This window comes from Bombus terrestris, chromosome 4 (assembly GCF_910591885.1).
Source record: "Bombus terrestris chromosome 4, iyBomTerr1.2, whole genome shotgun sequence".
NCBI lineage: Eukaryota > Metazoa > Arthropoda > Insecta > Hymenoptera > Apidae > Bombus > Bombus terrestris.
In genome coordinates, this window is record NC_063272.1 from 2,153,878 (window position 1) to 2,177,362 (window position 23,485).

The 23,485-nt window shown below is 40.0% G+C and overlaps 1 long non-coding RNA gene and 1 pseudogene across 1 annotated transcript; both read right to left on the minus strand.

Moving 5' to 3' along the window:
• Window positions 1-1,553: 1,553 nt before the first annotated feature.
• Window positions 1,554-22,177, minus strand: LOC125385014 (annotated as a pseudogene).
• LOC125384898 lies at window positions 15,721-16,236 on the minus strand. Its single transcript, XR_007223748.1, has 2 exons — window positions 15,979-16,236; window positions 15,721-15,898 (listed from the first exon to the last, which is right to left on the minus strand). It is a non-coding gene; the product is annotated as an uncharacterized LOC125384898 (long non-coding RNA).
• Window positions 22,178-23,485: the final 1,308 nt, after the last annotated feature.

Sequence of the window (23,485 nt, forward strand, 5' to 3'; positions counted from 1 at the left end):
AGGTAACTTGACCAATCTGAATCATCATAAAAACTTGGAAGGATATTTCAGACAAAATTACAGGTTCACATTGGCAAAATGATTCTAACTTACTTGAAAATAGTTGCTTGATTCAAGCAACTGTACACGTTAACAAAATAGTTTCAAGTAACTTGAAAATAGTTGCTTGATTCAGGTAACTTGACCAGTCTGAATCATCATAAAAACTTGGAAGGATATTTCAAGCAAAATTACAGATTCACATTGGTAAAATAATAGGTTCACATTGACAAAATGGTTTCGAATTGCTTGAATTCAAATCGTTTGACGAAGCAACATGACTAATCTGAATAGTTTAATTGTCATCTTTATCCAAGACTCGCATAGTCAATCGAGCCATTCGGAAATCACATTGACCAACTCCAAAATTGAAAAGTAGAGAAAAGTAATTACAAGTATCGCAAGTGGCGAGACAATATGCGATAAAAGTGAAAAGATGAGCGTGGCGTTAACCTCTAAGGAACTAGAGGTTTTGTGAGAATCAATCGTGTACTTGGACGATGAAATTGCGAAATTATGAGATTGTCCAAAGATGAAGTTGGTCAATTTGACTTTCGCCAGGCTCGATCGTCACTACGACAGTTCTCGCGTATCGAAACTATCTTGATGTTTGTGTCGACAGGTGAGACGAATGAGCAATCGTGGCGGAGAAGGATCAGGACTGTTACGCCGCGCAACACATCCGCAGTCCATCCCGCGCGGCGTGACAGCCAACGGTCTACGTGCCGTCCTTCGAACCTTCCTTAGGCCTAAGGACCCACCATAAAGTGAAATCCTAACTGCATTGTTCGCACACATGGTTTGAGTCAATCTGTCTGCCAGAAAAGACTTTCTAATTCCAGAAGTGTTTTCAGCTGGTTCTTTAGAAGGGTCCTTGGGTTTATTACGTGCTCTTAAGAATTGCGGAGAAAGCGGGTAGTGGCCTAACGAAAAAGGCGGAGATCTCCCTAACGGAAAATCCGAGTCTCCCCATAAACAATGTCGCCTAGGACCCAAGTTAGTAGGAGGCTTTTTCCTCCTATCTTCCTTCCCAACATTGGTCATAACCAATCAGCATCGCGGATCATTGCCCTCACTTTCCTAACTGAAAATGTAAGCAACGAATCCGCGTTCTTCGGTCAAAGGGCACACCCATACCGAGCTTTCCTCCGCATTCACATTAGAATAAAACTTTAGAGTTTGATCGTCTCTCACGGTGTCTAGAGTTCCCATAATCCCTATAACTCTCACCGTTCCTATATCTTTCAGAGTTCCTTCATCATTTCTCAACGTGCCTACACGGCCTAGAGTCTCCTAAGGCTCTCACATTATCCAGAACTCCGACAGTTCCTATAACTCTCAAGGGCCTAGAGCGCCTAAAGCTCTCCTTCTCTCATCCAAGACTAACCCTTCTCTCGTTATCTGTATCTTAATCAACGGTGTTACTACTTTGTGTGATTGTATAAAGTGTTGGAAATATACATTATTATAACTCAGTGACTACCAGTGTTATACCGCATCAACCACCCCGATTATCCTAACCGAAATACGGGGATCGAACTATTCGTGGTGTCGATTATTCTAATCGTAACGAGAATTTACGACTCCCGTTGACGCGTATTCTAACGACCGCGTCTCCCCGCGATAGCTCGAAAATACAAGGACCATCGCCGAGGGAAGCTACTTTCCTGTCCACCCTCTCTCAAACATCGGCTCCTCAGCTAGGTGGCTAAAGACATTCGGTCGTTACGATTGAAACAGTGTCACCGACTTTGTTTGGCCGTAATCGTCGCGATTCAATCGCCGGGTTTCCTCTTGGAGGCGTCACGAGAATATTACCGAATCGTCGAGACCCAGAGTCTAGAATGTCCGCACCACCGAGCGGTAGAGGAAGTACGCACAATCTTCAGTTGGACATTATGGACGACATCGCAGACCTAAAAGCGAGGAAGATAAGATGAGTGTAGAGATGAAAAAATCAAGCAGAGGTCAAACTTACGCGCTACACTTGATCTTCATTTTCTTTAAATTTTGATCCAGCTGATAAATCAGTAATTAAACCAAGAGAACTAAGTTTGAAATCAAGCGAATCTGAAATACTATCAGACTGTTGCTACGTGAGAACAATAGCCATCTTGTACGTCGTATTTGCTCGATTCCAAACTCTAATCGATATACCAACAGAATTTACCAGCAAAATAATTATTCAGAGATTCTGTCGGTAAAACAATTGAAGTTTAAAATCGAACGAATCCGAATTACTGCGAGATCGTTGGTGGCTATTGTTCTCGTAGCAACAAACTGATGGTACTTCAGATTCGTTTGATTTCAAACTACAATTGATTTATCAATAGAGTTGTCGAAGAATTATTTTGTCGATATCGGTGTAGAACAATAGCCAACAACGATCTCGCTGTACTTCATATTTCCTCTATTACAAACGTCGATTCATTTACCAGCAGAGCATCTGAAGAATTATTTCACATGGATCATGTAGAAAAAAAAAAAACGAACACGAAAATGGAACTGTAATAACATTTTTTATTCCTTGTTGAGAGCCGTTCTTAAACATTTTGCAGGAATTTTCCCTTCGCAAGAAGATCGAAAAATAACCACTTTTGACGCTCTGTTTTCATCCCATATGAATTTTATCTTTAATGTTACCGATTGATAATAATGTCACTGCGATATTGTCCGCAATGATTGCAAATTATCTTCTCCACGTTTCACCTATATCGATAATACAGAATATTAAACAACAATTATTTAATTTCACGTTGTTGTTGACTTTATTAATTTTTACGATAAAGTGCATTCTCTGGAAGAGATTTTACGATTTACGATTTTCTTTTTCATTCCTCGTTTCACCTACGGTGGCTCTTAAACAAGAAACGATATCGTAACGAGAAATACAACTTACCTGAGCGTCCACTTTGGTTCCACTAGTGTTGTCCCATACGACTTTGTGTTTGTCCCATACGACTTCACCGCCTTCACTACCTTCGATTTATCCAACTTGAGACTTAAACTGGCCGTTACCAAATCTTCCGGCTTCTTCGACATCGGTTGGTGTCTCTTCGTGAACCAATTCGACGGTGCCATAAAGGTCGAAATAGCGGCTTTCGAGGATCCGCCAAGCTTACTTTTAGCTCCGTGCAATGTCGACACGTCGAAGCTGTTGGAACGGAAGCTCTTCGATCGACTTCCTTTCTGTTCGGTCGTTTTTCCGGGCCAGTTTGATTTGCTATCGTCCCGGGAACTCGCCGCTTCCTCGCCGCATCGGTTGATTTCCGTCGCGGAAGACGCTAACGAGCTTAGGATCGATATCAGATCCGTATTAGAGCAGACAATGCCCGCAGCACCGGAAACGGATGCACTCGCGGCTCTTGGCAGTTCCGAGACGCGCTTTCGGAGAGAAGACGTCGGCGAAACCGACGGAGTAGGCATTTCAGAGAATCGTTGTTTCGGCTGTTGAGTGTAACGTTGAGCGGAACTGTTACCCTCCAGCGGCTGTATTTCGTACACTTGCTCCGTCGACGTCCTGTACATCCTTAAGCGCACCTGGCAAACGGATTGCTTTTATTCGAAAGACAGTTTCTTTTTTATCATAATTCGTGCGTTATGATACATGTTTCGATGATTGAGCCGTTAAGCGTGACAAAGCGATGGAATTGTTTTGCACAGAAATTCTGGTTCTAAAATTATGTTAGGGATTCTAGGGCGTAATAACATTTTGGAACGCAAAGTTATCGATGTGTCGATGAAAGTTAAGCGAGCTTTATCGAAGCACACGTTCGAGTCTTTGGGCGATTGCTAGGAATACGCGTAATGTTCTTTTCTGTGAGCTGAAAAGTTGAACGACTATAAAAGGCGTTTGTAGAGGATTTCAAAGCGGAAGAAGAAGCGATACAAATGTTTAGAATCAGAAATTATCTGTTTATATAGAGATCTATTTGATGCAAGATCTAAAATCAATCAAATCGGATTGTACGGACGTATATTTGTAAAGCAACGAATATTTGGTTCTTTCAAATCTTAACTTTGCACGATCGTATAGAAGTTCGTCAACTTTAAACTCGGTTTTTCTTAGTCTGCAAACTAGCGGAGATAGAGCGGCTAAAATGAACGAAAGATCCTTACCTTCCTCGCTTTTAGGTCTGCGATGTCGTCCATAATGTCCAACTGAAGATTGTGCGTACTTCCTCTACCGCTCGGTGGTGCGGACATTCTAGAGACTCTGGATCTCGACGACTCGGCAATATTCTGGTCACGCCTCCAAGAGGAAAACCGGCGATTGATTCGCGACGATTACGGCCAAACAAAGTCGGTGACACTCTTTCAATCGTAACGACCGAATGTCTTTAGCCACCTAGCTGAGGAGCCGATGTTTGAGAGAGGGTGGACAGGAAAGTAGCTTCCCTCAGCGATGGTCCTGATCCTTCTCCGCCACGATCGCTCATTCGTCTCACCTGTCGACACAAACATCAAGATAGTTTCGATACGCGAGAACTGTCGTAGTGACGATCGAGCCTGGCGAAAGTCAAATTGACCAACTTCATCTTTGGACAATCTCATAATTTCGCAATTTCATCGTCCAAGTACACGATTGATTCTCACAAAACCTCTAGTTCCTTAGAGCTTAACGCCACGCTCATCTTTTCACTTTTATCGCATATTGTCTCACCACTTGCGATACTTGTAATTACTTTTCTCTACTTTTCAATTTTGGAATTGGTCAATGTGATTTCCGAATGGCTCGATTGACTATGCGAGTCTTGGATAAAGATGACAATTAAACTATTCAGATTAGTCATGTTTATTATTTTCCTATCCTTATTTTTAATTTACACTATCCTTATTTTTTATAGACTTAAAACAAAAAACAAACAACAAAGAAATCTACAACATCAATCGGCTGATGAACTCCATAGTTAAGTTCGAGCCACCTCTTGTAAAGAAAGAAATAAGACAATGCAAAAGGTGCCAAAGATACGGCCACACGCAGAAATACTGCAATCATAACTTCCGGTGCGTAAAATGTGCAGGTAATCACCCCACTGACCAATGCACTAAATCCCCGGAAATCCCCGCCAAGTGTATCCACTGTCAAGGAGAGCATCCTGCGAACTACAAAGGATGCTCAGCCTACAAAACACTACATAATATAAAGTATCCAAAACTGAGACCCAAGGACATAACCATACAAGAACCTAAACCCCAAAAACTCACCACTCCAACAGTATCCTATGCGCAGGCAACGCAAGGAAACGTAAACAACTCGAAAACACACAGTGTACACACAGAAAATAGAATTCCCACCCCACAAAACACAGACAACTTTACCAGACTCGAAAAACTTATCGAGAAGCAAACTGAGCAAATTAACAACTTGCTGTCACTACTCACACTCTTCATGGACAAATTCATAAACACACAAGCAAAATAAAACCAATGCGAATAGCTCTGTGGAACGCCAACGGTCTAGCTCAGCACAAATCTGAGCTAGAACTATTCTTAAAACAACAGCAAATCGATGTGATGCTCATATCCGAAACCCATTTCACCGACAAAAACTACCTCAAAATACACGGCTACAACTTCTACCACACCCAACACCCCAGCGGAAAGGCTCACGGCGGCACCGGAATCATAATCAAGTCAATCATCAAGCACCACGAACTTCCACCATTCCAGAAAGACTACCTCCAAGCAACAAACGTAGCAATAGAAGACTGTCATGGTACAATCACCACCTCAGCTGTATACTGCCCTCCCAGACACTCCATCGCCAAAGAAGACTTCGACCACTTCCTGGACACCCTGGGCAACAGATGCATAGCCGGAGGAGACTACAACGCTAAACACACCCAATGGGGTAGCAGACTGGTTACAGTAAGAGGCAAAAACCTCCTCAACAGCATAATATCCAACAACCTCAACTACCTTACCACATACGAACCCACACACTGGCCCACCGACACAAACAAAATACCCGATCTCCTTGATTTCTTTATAACTAAAAATATCTCGCCAAGACACGTCCAAATCAATTCCTCGGCTGATCTCTTCTCTGATCATTCCCCCGTGATAGTAACAATCAGTTCAACTATCATCGAGAATACACCTAATGGCTCCATTCATAACCAACACACCAACTGGCAGCTCTTTAGAGAAATCTTCACACACACAACTTCAGCCTCAACCTCACTAAAAACCAATGAAGAAATCGAAGCAGCCACGGAATACCTAAACACGAGCATAATAAACGCTATCCGTTTCTGCACACCGGCAATAACGTCCATCAGCAAACACGAATATCCCCAGTACATATTAAAAAAAGTAGCAGAAAAACGTAGACTAAGAAGAGTATGGCAGACCCATAGAACACCGGAGGACAAACGCAAACTAAACAAGGCAACTCGAAAACTATCAAAACCATAAAAAACTACAATAATGACTGTTTTCACAAATATCTCGCCAGCTTGTCCCCCACAGCCGACTCCAACTACTCACTATGAAAAGCCTCCAGGAAACTCACGCGCCCCCCACAAATAATACCTCCAATCCGCCGCCTGCAAGGCGGATGGGCGCGTAGCCCTATAGAAAAAGCCAACCTATTCGCCAAACACTTGTCTGAAGTATTCAAACCCCATTCCTCCGTAGCTGCTGCAGACGTTACCGAATACCTGCACACTCCCTTCCAAATGTCCCCTCCTATTGAGCCCTTCACTTCTGCAGAGATTAAAGAAGCAATCAGTCGCCAAAACCCCAAGAAAGCAGCAGGTCACGACCTAATAGGAAATAAAGCAATCAAGGAACTTCCCATAAAAGGGATTGCACTCGTCGCATCAATCTTTAGCGCTATCCTCCGCCTTCAACACTTTCCCAAGGCTTGGAAAATCTCACTAATCACCCTCATCCCTAAACCCGGTAAACCAATATATGAAACCACCTCTTATCGCCCAATCAGTCTCTTACCTACCCTGTCTAAACTATTCGAGAGGATGCTCACGAATCGTCTCCTCCCACTCCTAGAAGAATTGAAACCACTCCCTGACCACCAATTCGGCTTCCGAAAACAACACTCAACAGTAGAGCAAATCCACCGCATAACCCACATGATCAGCCAAACCCTTGAAAAGAAAAAATTCTGTTCAGCGGTATTCTTAGACATCCAACAGGCATTGGACAAAGTATGGCATGAAGGGCTACTCTACAAGATCGAAAAGATCCTACCCCATCCATACTACTCCATCTTAAAATCCTACCTAACCAACAGACAATTCATAGTTAAATGCCTAGGCGCCTCTTCCCCAACATTCCCAATAGAATCCGGCATACCCCAAGGTAATGTCCTCGGACCCCTACTGTTCTCCATCTACACTGCCGACTTACCTATATCAAACGAGGTAACAATAGCAACATTTGCCGACGACACAGCACTATTAGCTACCCACGCAGACCCGGCAATTGCCTCATCCACTCTCCAGCGAAGTCTCGACGCCATGGAAAAGTGGTTCCAAAAATGGGGTTTTAAAATAAACGAAAAAAAATCCTCCCATATAACCTTCACGATCCGAAAACAAACCTGCCCCCAAGTCACCATTAACAACACAATAATCCCAAGCAAGGACTCCGTAAGATACCTGGGCATGACCCTGGACAGGAGGCTAACTTGGAAAAAACATATCTCGGAAAAAACAAAGCAACTAAAGGAAAAACTAAGAAAATTCTCTTGGCTCACGGGCCGACGCTCCAAACTAAACATACAGAACAAAATAACCCTCTACAAGGCCGTAATAAAACCTGTCTGGACCTACGGAATCCAACTATGGGAAACAGCAAGTAACTCCAACATTGAAATACTCCAACGCTTCCAATCGAAAACGCTAAGATCCCTATTAAATGCACCCTGGTATGTTACCAACGAAACAATCCACCGTGACCTCAAGATACCTACAGTCAAAGATGAAATACACAAGTCCAGAAGCAGATATAACACAAGAGTCAACAACCACCACAACCCACTAGTCACCCAACTACCGGACACGACAGACCAGATCCGCAGACTAAAAAGAAAATACCCTCTAGATTAAATCCTTAGTTTCTACTAGAACCAACAATATAAAACTATTATAATCCATGTCATTGTATCACGCCAAACTAAGTTACTGAAAATTCTCAACGAGAATTGATTGTAAATATTCTAATAAATAAAAAAAAAACATCTTCTCAATTGCGCTACCAAATACCTACGGACAAAATTGTTCTTATAAATTTATGAATATTATGTGTTTACGTATTTGAATGAAAAGTGTTTTTCTTCCCTTCACTTCAATGTAACGAGACGTGTCTATCATGATTACACCGGTAAAAATTGAAACTAATTTGGAAATATATATATGGAAGCTAGAAGATGCTTATTGCAGACGTACACATAGCAAAAAACTAATGTACAATGTAAAGAGTATTTTTAAACATATGATTGATTAGGGGTAAAAATGCCCGTACTAAAAATATTGGGACTTATTTATACAATACATAATTAACTGTCCAAATACCGATGGTAATCAATAAGCATCTTATAATTCCTATTTACATTTGTTTCAAAAGTTTCTTTCGTTTCATAAGGAAATAATAGATGCACGACACTTTTTGTTTTATATTATTTTATCGATTTACGTATGATCTATTTTGTAGTAATAGAACAAAACGAAAGAAACTTTTGAGACAGCCTAATGCATCTTGAAATTCATGAAAAGCTTCAACAAAATATTCATGGAAAGTTTCTGTAAGCGTCCGAGTACTTTCGTGAGCCGTTATACGTATAATAATTCGTTACAATGTTAGTGATAGCTTGGAAAGTGAACTATTTTTATTATACATCTTTTTACTTTCCATATTACGCTCATAGATACTCTAAAACGCCGCGATACTAACTCTTATCTATCATGTTTACGAATGCCTATAATTTGTGAAACCGCTTCTGATTTTACGGAAATTTTGCAGTTGCTTGATGAATGAAACAGATTTGTTAAGAGAATCACATGTTATAGATACCTGAACTGTGATTTATTTAATATATCTTTTCTGATTTGTTATCCTGCAACATTTCCATGTTTTACGAAGCTTTAAATTAAATTTCACAAGTTTATTTTCCTTAAGCCAAAGACGATGCTGGTGAAATATTTATTTCTGAAGTAAAAAGTAAAAATATAGCTTACATATTGCTTGTATTTAATCATGTATTACGATTAATCCTGTTGCGATACTCGTATATTTCAGTTAGGCTCTGGTTTTAGTAAACAAGAAAGATTTATAATATCTTAAGAGGATGTTTAGCATGAAATCATGCTAATAAGAAGTTTTTCGTGTTTTTCTTCAGGCTTAAAATATTTTTTAATGTTGTGAAAAAATTGGGTTGAAAATGAATAAAAGGGTGCAACAGGGTATTTAAACAAACTAATATCTCTTATATGAATAAGTCGAGTGATATGCTGTAAATTATTTTCACAAAAAGACACCCATTTTTATTATTGTTTTCTAAACAAAATTCAATATGATTTGTTATACCTGTAATAGGAAGTTTCTTTAACTAACATTTAGTTATCGATCCTATTTTTATTGAAGTTTAACAATACTGTTCAATGTTAATAATTATTAATTTATAAGTGAAGGGTAATTCCAACGAAGAAAGATATCATTTGCAAACAAATAGTTTCAGATAAAATCAGCATTGGTACTGTAAATTTAAGATATTATAAATCTAATATGTATTGTATCGCAAAGCGGGATTCATGATGAAAAATTAAATATAAAAGTCCATGAAATTTCGCAAATTTAAGCATCTCAGTTGATACAGCTTTAATAAATGTGAACAAAAGTTTAGTCTATCTCTATATTTAAATAACGCATGATATTCAATTCTACAGTATAATTAAACAGAGATTCGAAGCTGAAAATTTCGAAATATAATTGAACAATATATCGTACAATAAATGTTATATGATGTTCTGTAAAGGAGAATTGCATTTTTATGAAGAGGATCAAAGATAAAAGAGATTTTTGTTGAACGATACGACCGTTTCGAAATTCCATTTTGATCTTGTGTATGTATAGTGTATCTCGTACAAAAGATATTACAACAAGCGTCCAGTCATAATGTGAAACATTAATCAAAATTTCTAATCTCGAGTGTTTCAAGCCCCAGAACTCATCTTAATAAATATAAGAAGGACAGATTAAATTCAATTTGATTTTTCTAATTTTCTCGTTAATAATTAAATATGAGCATCAATCAATCAATAGTTCATAATGCACGGTATAATGCGTGTATAACATTCATCTGATTTCAATTAACTTACGTTTAAGCAAAATAATTATTCGAACTAGTTTATCATTCACATTATTACACATTTTAATTGTATATATATCTAGTACAACATAGAAAGGATATTTTAGGATTATGAGTATTCCTTTAATTTTTATGAAGAACAATAAGTATGCATAGTATTTCTTTTATCTCATATTCTAATTTCACCACATTGAATTTTCTAAAGAAAGATGATCTATTTATTTTAGATAACGCAAATCCTTTATTTTACATATGCAAAGTCAAATATATTTTTGTCAATAAAGACACAAAAAATCTTAGATGTCTAAATGTCAGCTTTAAGAACAGTAGACTTGCCTGCTTTCAAACTTAAATGTCCTTTCCAGTAGTAAAACTTAAAATGACATTAACAACGGCAGTAATATTTACGCCTACAGATGGAGGATATTAGACTTCGATTAAAATACAAGTAGCTCAATAAATATGTGTCTAAGTACGATGGTTAAAGAATAACGATTCGTCATTCTTTATTCCAGCGCTTAATGCTATCCTTCTTTCAACAAATACAATCCTAGAACAATGCCGCTGAAGAGAAATGTTATGCGTGAATTTATTTGCTTTGCGGGACGAAGGTTTATTAAATTATTAAATGAAAATATTAAATGAAAATGAATATGTATAATTGTGTGTATAAAAATTGATATATGTATGTATGTATAAAATATATATATGTATGTATATATATGTCGGGTTGGCGTTACGATTAGAGTTAGGGTTAAGGGCGTAAACGAATCCTATTGACACTAGACGTGATCACTATGCAATAGAGGAGATATTTACTAGTGCAAACATGACCATGTTGGAATTGGACAAGTAATCGCGATAAATTGATACTCGAGAAGCTAATGACAATGATCCTAGGCTCAATAACGAATCCACGGTCAACGGGATGACGAACTCTACTCTTCTTTAGCGTCTAAGTTGTACTCAATGTTAATGCGTGGGGCAATCACTACGTATCCGAGAGTTACTTGAATCGTCGTCGAGATCGTACCGGAGAGTAACTCTCCGTCTCGACGATGCAGTCGAGGAAAACTATAATGGGTGGGTCTAAGGACATGAGATCCTCGGATTCGTCAAAGAAAGCTTTCGTTCCAAAGGTGAGGGAAATTAGCGCTGTTGCTAATTGGTCGATCTCCATATCGGCGTTTTGAAAGAGATGCTGCTGGCCGCCCTTGAGGGGAGGTTGTTGACGGGGGCATCGTTCGTGGAAGATAGGCTTCTCCTATCGTCCCGTAGTTGCAACAAGGACTGTTCGTCTAAATGAAGAACTTTGCTTGACTAAATCTTAAGATTTATTGCGGGTCCTCAAGTTAGCTAAACATACTGCGGAGGTATATTGACATCTGGAGATCATCTTACCCGAAGGATAGGATCTGCGTGTGGCGAGCCACGGAACAGAAACCTTTGAAATATTTACTGCCACGTGTCGCTACGGCTATTTCTTTAAAGGAGAGGTGTAGAGTTACTCTGTGCCTTTGTTAGATAAAACGTTCATCCCTTGACCGCGGCTACGTTCGGCGACTGGTTGTCGCCTCGAGCCCAAGCTCACTATCATAAACCTCGAACAATCGGAGCGACATTTGTTTAATCTAAATTACGATATTACGGTATTCCCGAGAATCCAAGGAGAGGTTCCGGTGCTTTTCCATCTCCGACATATATATATGTCGGGTTGGCGTTAAGATTAGAGTTAGATTTAAGGGCGTGAAACGAATCCCTATTGGCGCTAGACGTGATCGTCATGCAATAGAGATATTTACTAGTGCAAATATGACTATGATGGAATTGGACAAATAATCGCGATAATTAGATACTCGAGAAGCAAATGACAATGATCCTAGGCTCAATAACGAATCCGCGGTCAACGGGATGACGAACTTTACCCTTCGTTAACGTCTAAGTTACACTGTATGTTAGAGCAAGGGGCAATTATTACGTATACGAAAGACAGGTCGATTGCCGATGAGATCGCACTAGAGAGAGTGGCTCTCCGTCGCGGTGACGCTGTCGCTGAAGAAATCTATGATGGGTGTGCCTAAGGGCACGATCATGAGAGTGCCAAGAGATCACCGGATTCGCGGAGAAAAGTCTTCGTTCGAAGGGTGAGGGAAATTGACGTTGCTGTTAATTGGTCAATTTCCATGTTGGTGGTTAGAGAAAGATATTAGCTGTCCTTGGGAAAAGTTGCTAGCGGGAAGCGTCGTTCGTGGAAGGATAGATTTCTCTTATTTTCCCGTAGTTGGGGCACAGGCTATTTGTCTATTTGAAAGACTTTGTATAATTGAAACTTAATATTCGTAGCAGGTCCTCGCCCAGCTAAACATATACTGTGAAGATGCGTTGGCATCTGGCAATCATCTTACCCGAAGGACAAAGTCTGCGTGTGGCGAGCCACGGGGCAGAAACCATTGAAACGTTTACCGTCGTGCCCTGTCCCAAGTATTTCTTTTAAGAAGAGCTATAGAATTACTTCATGTCTTTGTTAGACAAAACGTTCATCCCTTTGACCGCGGCTACGTTCGGCGACTGATTGTCGCCTCGAGCCCAAGCTCACTTTCATAAATCTCAAATAAATACAGTCGGATCGAATGACAGCAGTTTCTTAATACGGCTATCAGTTATCATACGGCTACGGTTTCAAAGAATTAATAAAATCTGCTGAGATTCAAACGTATGCTCTCCCTTTTATTCTATGAGAATTAAACATTTAGAAGATTTTATGAAAATGCACTAAACAATCAGAAGCATCTGTTTCTCCTTTTCTTTTTTTTTTTTTTAAATATGTTGATTGCCACGCGATTTTTATACTTATTTTGACTTGGATAGATAGATTCAAGCGTACCATACCAAGACATTTCATTCTTGCAAAATATTCTAGTCTATTTGCGTACGTGCTCATAATCTTGGCTGATAACCGCCATTCGCTATATACATCGTTGGTATGGACGTCAAAGGATTAACACAGACAAATACACAATCCATACAATCCGATTTGATTGATTTTAGATCTTGCATCAAACAGAGCTCTATATAAACAGATAATTTCTGATTCTAAACATTTGTATTACGTTCATCTAATTATTAGGATATTAGATATATTATAAAGCAAGATATTATGTATTAAATAATCTGCCTCTTCTTCCGCTTTGAAATCCTCTACAAACGCCTTTTATAGTCGTTCAACTTTTCAGCTCACAGAAAAGAACATTACGCGTATTCCTAGCAATCGCCCAAAGACTCGAACGTGTGCTTCGATAAAGCTCGCTTAACTTTCATCGACACATCGATAACTATGCGTTCCAAGATGTTATTACGCCCTAGAATCCCTAACATAATTTTAGAACCAGAATTTCTGTGCAAAACAATTCCATCGCTTTGTCACGCTTAACGGCTCAATCATCGAAACATGTATCATAACGCACGAATTATGATAAAAAAGAAACTGTCTTTCGAATAAAAGCAATCCGTTTGCCAGGTGCGCTTAAGGATGTACAGGACGTCGACGGAGCAAGTGTACGAAATACAGCCGCTGGAGGGTAACAGTTCCGCTCAACGTTACACTCAACAGCCGAAACAACGATTCTCTGGAATGCCTACTCCGTCGGTTTCGCCGACGTCTTCTCTCCGAAAGCGCGTCTCGGAACTGCCAAGAGCCGCGAGTGCATCCGTTTCCGGTGCTGCGGGCATTGTCTGCTCTAATACGGATCTGATATCGATCCTAAGCTCGTTAGCGTCTTCCGCGACGGACATCAACCGATGCGGCGAGGAAGCGCCGAGTTCGCGGGACGATAGCAAATCAAACTGGCCCGGAAAAACGACCGAACAGAAAGGAAGTCGATCGAAGAGCTTCCGTTCCAACAGCTTCGACGTGTCGACATTGCACGGAGCTAAAAGTAAGCTTAGCGGATCCTCGAAAGCCGCTATTTCGACCTTTATGGCACCGTCGAATTGGTTCACGAAGAGACACCAACCGATGTCGAAGAAGCCGGAACATTTGGTAACGGCCAGTTTAAGTCTCAAGTTGGATAAATCGAAGGTAGTGAAGGCGGTGAAGTCGTATGGGACAAACACAAAGTCGTATGGGACAACACTAGTGGAACCAAAGTGGACGCTCAGCTAAGTTGTATTTCTCGTTACGATATCGTTTCTTGTTTGAGAGCCATCGTAGGTGAAAGGAGGAATGCAAGAACGCACATAATACGCAAAAATCTATGGCAGATTCAAAGTACAGTACTCGTTGTGATATTCGGTAAAGATAATAAGTTCTCCTATGGAGATTTCATTTTTCAAATTATTCTCGTAAAAGTACGTATTTGCAAAAATAAATAGCACACGGTCTCTGCGTAAATACCCAGGCCAGTTATAAATATTTCAGTTTGCCAACGATATCCCAACATGTAGGACACTCACATGTGTGCTACTTCGTGAGCGATGATAAAGGCGCTGGTCAAGCCTTCGTCTCGATTTAACGCGCACGATCTCGCGGGATAGCATACTCCTGACACAGGTGCGTAACCGGAAGGACCTCCTATATCTAATCGCGTCAACCATACAGCAACATCGTGATTTACGTCCTTCGAGGACAGCATCTTTCTGTTCCATTTGTTCACGTTCTCGAGAGATCGTCTGGCATCGCCACGGCGGACCTACGACAACGTTTAATATTTTCTTAATAAAAGCTAGCAAATATTACGAATATATTATATTTATTATTACATCATGCATTATATACTATATATAAATATTCGTCAATGATAATAAATATATGTGCAAGTAATCGTGTTGTTGATTGTAATCAAATGTAACTTGTAACGCTATTAGTATTTTAATCTTCCTGAAAAATGTTGAAATGTTGATTCAACAGCAGAGAAGAATAGCAGAAAAAGAAAAGTAAAAGGAATCGCAAGTGTCGTATATCAATGATATTATCATAGGTCTATAACATTAAATTAAGATTCTTAAGAGATGAAAAAGGTTTAATAGTCGATTATACAGATATTTCGGATACACGATAAATGCGAGGTTTGTCAATGATCCGTGAAAATTGTTTGTTTGGAAATTTGTTTCCAAGGGATCGTTCACGGTTGTCCAATTTAACAAAATGGAACTCGTTGCATTTTATCGATCTAAAACGTCATGCGCAGATATTTTGACCTATATAATTTATATACCATACACTGTACAGATAAGTAGAAAATAAAATAATTGGCACTCGCATATGCGTATCTCAGATAGTTACTACTTTAGTTAAATGATTTAATTTAATGGAAATCGCTTACCATAACGTCTCGTTTTTCCGCGTATAAAATCATTCGTACGATCACTAGAATCATGTTGGATTCGAGCGACGGGTCCATGTAAATTGCACTGACCTAGGATTAAAATACGTACGAAAATGTAACAGGCGTTAAAACAGTATTACAGCCTTACAAATAAATTATTATTCAAAACTCTCGTAAATACATCGTATCTTATATAATTTTCCTAAAAAATTAATTTTATTCGTTACATTTATCTTAGGAAATGTACGTTATTAATCTCAACAGCATTGGAAAACCAATTACCGAATGGCTGAAATTAATCGATTACAAAATTCCATTACGGATAAATTATTCGCTGAACTTTTTAAAAGATACGTGTAAGCTTTGAACAGTGTAAACAGAAAATACAGAGCTTCCATCCGAGTATACGATCGAGATGTTTGAAAGCAAGTAGCGTACCTTGAAAATACAGAGATACGCATAACTCTGCCCTATGTTTCCCGGTTGCTTGCGTACATGTGTAGGAGGAGGTATTCTATATCTAAGAATAATAACAGAATTTCGTTTCGTATTACTTACGATGTTTAAAGGAGCCAAGGTATATTGCTGTACTCGAATTCCATGAAAATCTACCACGGAGTAATCAGCAGCTATTCCAAGCTCTAACCATCGTGGCGGCGAATCCTTAGCAGTTGGTCTTTTCTCTAGAAATGACTTATCTTAGAAATCGACTTATCTTCCACGAAATTAGAAAGTCTACTCGACTCGACTTGATAGCTTAAACGCATGATTATTAAAAGCATAAATTAATATCTACGAGCAAGTATTCGTGGAATAATTATTATGATATAAATAATTATTTCAAAAGTATAATTTCAAAAATATCAATTCGGTATCACCGTGAATTTCATCCTGCAAATTTCTTTAAAATTCTTGACAAATTTTGGTAAACGTATTCCTCCAGCAAATTTGTCTATTTTTCTATTTTTTTACATTAAATTAGGCAAGATAGATAAAGATTCGTGCAATGGACAATATACATATGTGTAATAGACAGGGAATAATAAAATAAATTAAAAACAGCGAAATATAGATGAACGTGTAGAAGATCAAGCGAGAGTGGAACGCAATAGGGAGAATAATTGTAAACCGAGTTCCTTTTAAGGCTGAAGATAAGCTATTCTTATATTACATGCTGTTATTATTACTTTTGTACACGATAGATTGGAATATCAGTACAATTTCTTTCTTTCAGTAATATTCGATGATTCGTTAATTTATTAACCGCTATATTGTACGTGGTAAGTAGAAAAGCAACGATTGTACAAGAATGGCATTTGGAAAAATATTTGACTTACTTGATAATCTGTTCCTTTGCCATTTAGGACCAGAGGAGTAACCAATTTCCTCGGGATTTGTTATTTTATATAGGTTGGGGTTGATAATCAATCTCGGATCCACTCGGATTGGTTATCACACCTTTTATTTTCTCTCTTATACAAAACACCAAATCACACAGCAAACGTCTAAACTCTCCCAATGCGTCTTAGCAATTGAGGCGTGGTTGACTCCTATGACAAAAGAGCGTAGTTAGGAGTCGTACCAACATAACCCTAGTAACCTTTTAGTAACTAGCGGTCATACCAACTGAGCATTTCTCAACAGTATTTATGTCGATCGATAATTCTTCCACTATTGTATCGTTGTATTCTGTGGAGACATCGTCTTTTTCATCGTACAGAATCAATTTCTCAGCTTCTGGGTATTCCACGTCGAAGACGTCACCGGAAAGATTATAAAATCCCTGAACATCGTGGCTTAAGGAATCGCGTTTGCTTCGTTTCGACTTTCTCTTACTTTCTTCAACTTCAAATTTATTCGATTTCCCTGTAACCGAATTATCAACGTTTTACCACGTTTGCCTGTCTTATCTTCGCTATTCTCGTTACGGATAAAATGAACAAATAGTTGCAAAATTTCTGAAATTGTAAATACGACCAGACTGGAACGTATCGACGACATATACGGTGTCACAAAATTGTGACAAGTCAATATTCCAGTTGTTAGTTTGTTGAATTTACGACACCGCTGATTAAACGTATCACGCTTTAATAGAAAATTCAATTTCCCAGCGGGGAAAATGGAATTTTGCGCTAATTAAAGTATTACGCTTTTGTACAAAATTCCATTGTTTTCTGTTGCCCGCGAAAATGCAATTTTACGACGGACATTTCAGACAAATTTCCATCAGACGGCTTTCCATCCGTAAAAAAGAATGCTATCTATAAAAGTGTCAATGGAAATTGATCAAAGTAACGTCAAGCAAACCCGTTTAAACAACGAGGTAAATAGACCAATTGCTTTTAACAAAACCTGTATCGTTGCTCTTAACCGTTTCACTTTTAAATATCAATCGGCGCTGTTCCTCATTAAAATTTCGATTTAAATCGAACGAGAAATACAGCGTAACACTTGGAATTTTCTATCGTTTCTCAACCATACTTCGAACATTTACGTCGCATTCTTCGATTCATAGGATCGCGATGTTGGATTCTTCGATTTCGATACAAAAACGTTTCACAGCTTTCGACGCGGGCAATTTAATTAAGAGAACAAATAATTTGTTTATAAACTGCCAATTACGTGCCTTGAATTTCCGATATATGCAATAAATTTCATTGCTACTTGACCTAAGTGGGTCATAAAGTTGCAACCGTGTAAACCGTGCCACGTAATTTTATTGCATTCAATTTTCCACGTTTCCAACAATTTATCAAATTAGAATTTATCCGCGCATCGTACGAAATTTTTCATAAAAATTGATTAATAATAGTAGATATATAGCTCCTCGTATTCGTAAAACAGATTTTTAATCTGTAAACAACGAGTCGTGGTGATTACGATACGATCGATTTTCAACTTAGCAAAATTTATTTCCATTTGACATTCACATCCAGATTGTATTTCCTTTGTAATAAATTAATTATATAATTAAATAAATTTATTATTCGAACCGATATTCAGATACAGTTCGAGTATACTTGATAAATTTTCAGACTCGATTCTCCAAGTCGAAAATGAGAACGTTTTATCCTATACTTTTTCTTCATTTTTCCACAAGGATTCGCGTTGTTCTCGCTTTCAGACGTTGTTCCGTTGCATCCTGTATATACGGGGTGTGCCAAATTTAAACCGTCAAATTGTAAGGAGTTGATTTACAGACAAGAAGAAGAAGAAGAAGAAGGAAGAACTTTATATAATGTTCGTCAACGGACGTTTCTTTACAGAATTACAAACGAGTATCGTTCGTACGAAACAGGTAACGACGCGTTTTCCATCGCAGCGTGCAAAAGTACGCTGTATTATCGTGTCAGCGCAGTTGCATGCTTTTTATCATGCGACAACAAGCCCGTGTCGTTAATAGCTACAATAATGATACAATGAAAAATTATTATCTGGTATGTTTGATTGGTCGTTGGAGAACGTTGCCCGTGTGCTCGGATAGAAGTCTGACATCGATCAACGATGGGAGTAATACGATCTCGTACACACAGTTGCTAACAATTCGATCGAGTTGCAAAAACCGCGTGTTTTTACTCGTTGCGCTAGTTGTTCACGCGAACTCGCATCTCCAGAATAAACCTTCCGTTTTACAGTTGCGAAACCATAAATACAGAAAAGAAAACGCAGTTCTTGAAACTCTGACGAAACGCTGATAATACGGTCAATTGTCGCGTGCCGTGGAATGGAAAATTCGTCGTTACTTGTTTCATACGTACGATACTTGTTTGTAACTGTGGAAAAACGCGTTTATTGCCCAGCTTCGTACGACATGTTTTTCGGTAAATATTTACAAAGCGGACAATCTCGCCATATTCAACGGCTTTGAAATATGTTTGCCAAGGCTAATATTTTTTCCTGTAATACTCTTTACCGTCGCTCTGCTTTCCGCGATATTCGCAGCAATTTCTGTCTCGACGACAGCGATGATTTCGTAGTTTCGCTTTTCTCGATATCACTGCTAAAGCTTTTCCTACCTCGAATAACGACGCAAGGCTTCGTATGAATCGTATCTATCCTGTTACTTGATACGCGAATTTAATTCGCGGTAGCCTCAGTGATGTTTCTTCCCTGTGCGAGTTGAAAATGATTATCAGAAATGCATATATATGTAGTATCGTGGACAAAAGGCCTAAGATATCTGCCGAATCGTAAACAATGTCGCGAGAACCGCGGCATCGTCGGGTACATCAAGGTGTCGTCGATCCTTTTTAAGTGGATAGTTTCGTGGAAAGTGCCCGCGTGACCCTGGCCACGGGCGTTTCGGAACACGTGTCTCGAACGGCGGGAAAAGGCAAAGAAACGTTAAAGTCAGTATTAGTTGAGAAGCCGGAGAGGACGGATGCAAAAGGTGTGCAGAGTGTGAATTGAGAAGCGAGAGCGTGGGAGTGTAGAAGCCGAAGAGTGTGAATCGGGAAGTCGAAAGCCGCGTCTGAAAATAAGACGTACGACAGCATTGTAATTATTTCCTTGCTTCGAATATTATTAATTAAATCAAAACATCATTACTTGTCCTTTCCTCTAAGACCCATTAAGATACTACATATATATATAAATGTACGGACATCAACGTCCGAGACGTTCGTCCATGCCAAACGGTAACGCGTACAGGAAACATTTGTTCAAAATGACTTTGACTTTAGCTAAATTTTCAAATTGGAATTAGCTAATGGTCGTTCGCTTTGTAAATGATTATTTCTTTTTCTTCTTTTTGCCTGCAGATTAAGCCCTCCCTGTTTGACGGTTTAAATTTATTAAATTAAATTTATTAAACCGAATATATATATATATTCGTTTGTACTACGATTACTCTCATACTCTATGTATGGTATTATCATATCGACGCTATCAGTTCTTACAGTATCACGATCAGAGTCAATTTTAGAATAGAAGGAGCAATTAACGGCGGATCGCAAAGTAAGAAGCTTATAACATAATTGGCAAGGAAGTCGGTAAATCGATCAACCAATCACCTACATCCAACCGTCTAACGAAAGATGAAAAGCCATCGCGATAACGATCCTTCTCACCTGCAGGATTTTCCGGATTCACAGACACGAAGCTCGAATTATTCCTGATCGACCACCACTTTTCGTTTTTCGGCTGAAACATCACATGCTGGCCATTCGTCAGCGGCTGAACGAAGAACGATCTCTGCCCGATCAACATCAAGGCGTACACTTCTTCTTGGCATATCGTCACGACGACGAAGGAACTCGCGTCTCCTTCCAAGCTGCCTTGTCGAAGATCGCAGTTCGCCTTGGCGTTACGTCGCTCGGACTTGGTTTTACCCTGGCGCACCCAATTCACGGTGAAATTCGACGACAGTATCAATCGATCGTTGGCCATGGTCCTTAAGGTCCAGTTGCTGATCTCGAGGAACACCGGCTCTTGGTGGAGATACTCGCGCCAAGTTTCTCGGTCTTCGTGGGTCGATCTTCTGTTCCGCGCGCTCTCATTCGGGATCACTCGAGGGTAAACGATCTCGTACTCCTGCAAGCAGGCGGTAACTCGCGTCGATTAACGATTCACCACCAGTAAAGTAACCGGGAATGCAGCAAACTAGTAGTCGGTAGAACGAAGCGGAACGTAAGTGGAGCGAGCGATAAGAGCGATCGCGACAATCGCACGCCTCGCCGTGCGATTCCCACGCGAACGAATCATCAAATTCGAGCCAAAGATTCTCACTAACTCGAAGATTCGCGCCAGTATTTTCCACGCGCGCGTCACAGAAATTCGAACGACTTTCGCGAAAAGGACGGAAGGATAAGACGATCGATCGGATCTCGGGTCGATCGCGATACCCCCGGACAGAAGGTTTCGACGAAAAAGTGGAGTAGACGCGACGAAGGAGCGTCGTGCAGCAACTGGTGGCCAATTTATTCACCACGTGCCGTAGGAATTTAATTTTCTTTCGCGCAACAACGATCCACCATCGGAGAAAGTAGAATATAATTAATTTCGATCTCGTGTCGATTGCGACGTTCCGGATGGAACGTTTCGCCGAAGAGGTGGAATAAACGCGACGAAGGAGCGTCGTGCAGCAACCGGTGGCCAATTTTTCCACCACGTGGCACCACGTGGAAATTTAAACGTTTCCCATGAAAATGATGCACCATCGGTGAAAGTAAAATACGATAATTAATCGGTCGTCGAGTCGAACGTGATATTCCGGATAAAATTTTTCGATGAAAAAAGTGGAGTAAACGCGACGAACGAGCTTCGCGTTACGACTGGCAGCCACATGGACGGATGAACGTGGCTGGAAACGCACGCGAGTGCAGCGGCGAATTGTGCGTAAGAGTAAACGCGAACGCGAGACTGGAAAAAGCACCAGCGCTTACCGCCCGCTGAAGTTCTAATAATGGCAGCTTTATGTGCAATCACCGAGAAAAGAGGATGCTGGCGAACGCATTGTTCGACCCCGACCGACACGATTTAACAAGGGCCGAGGATTTCATCTTGAACGTTGCTCTTGTCACGACCGGCATACTTCAAATCCGATAGACCGATGATGGAGATAGAGATGTGGCGGCCTTGGCGACAATGTATATCGCCGAAGTGCCTAATGAGTCACCTGTATCCTAACGGTCCTTCCACCGAATGTCCTAGAAGTGTGACAACGGTCACGTACGCCTACAGGGTAGTGGGGATATTGAGGGATGACAAACAAAGAAGAAACAGATGTTACCGAAAGTCAAATTGTAAGAGCTTCAGTCTTGGAAAGTCACGGCTGGAGCTCAGAACAAAATCGCAGTCAGTGTAAATTCAGAAATAAATTCTCTTGTTTTTTTGTTATCTTAATTTTTTCTTTTCGTTCGAGCCTCCTGCTTTTTATTTTACGTGACATTTTTGGCGATTACTGCCAGGATAGTGAAAAGTGTTTGTTCGGAAACCAAAAGACATTCATCATCTACGGAAGATAGAATTATTTGGGACTACGGTCATCCGCAACAACGAAGTAACTATCACGAACCGAGTGAAGTGACAAAGGAAGGTAAACTGGATTCCTTCGTACGTTACCGTGAAAGAAAATCTAGCTTCAGTAGCCAAGACTCATCTTCGCCCGAAAGCAGGAAGATGTCTAAGACAAACGAATCTCAAACTTCTACCTCAACGGATCCAACGTTGCGAACAATATTGGATAGCATTCAAAAACAGCAAGAGAGTATTGCCCGTTTACAAGAGGATATGTTACGTTTGTCTATGCAAAGTGACGAAACAAATAGATGCTGGGTAGCAGAAATCGGAAATATTAGGAGAACCGTCGCAGAGCTACGGACTGGGTTCGGATCCCTTGCGACCGATGATTCTGGTTCCATCATTACTGAAGGCAACGAAAGTGAATCGACGGCGATTAATCGCACCGGGAGTACGGTTAGGGCACGCGAACCGACCGGGTTAACGATTCCAAGCATCCCACCTGCGCACATCGACACCGAACAACCCGAGGTTGAAGAAAGAGGCTATTTTCCACCCACTCTTTCCACTCTACGAGTTAAGGATGCAATACGTTGTATTCCAATGTCTCAACGGAGACGATGACGTAGGTGTGGAAGAATTCATCAAAGAAGTAAGCAGTATGAAAGACCGTTGCATGGAGCAAGATTTATTGCTAAAAGCAATAAAGGCAGAAAAAATCGTAGGAAAAGCAGCTCAAAGTATCCGCAACATCCCCATTGAGTGCTACAGTGATCTGTACAACGCACTGAGGAACAATGTGGCAGGTCAAGTGACTTCGGAAGAATAT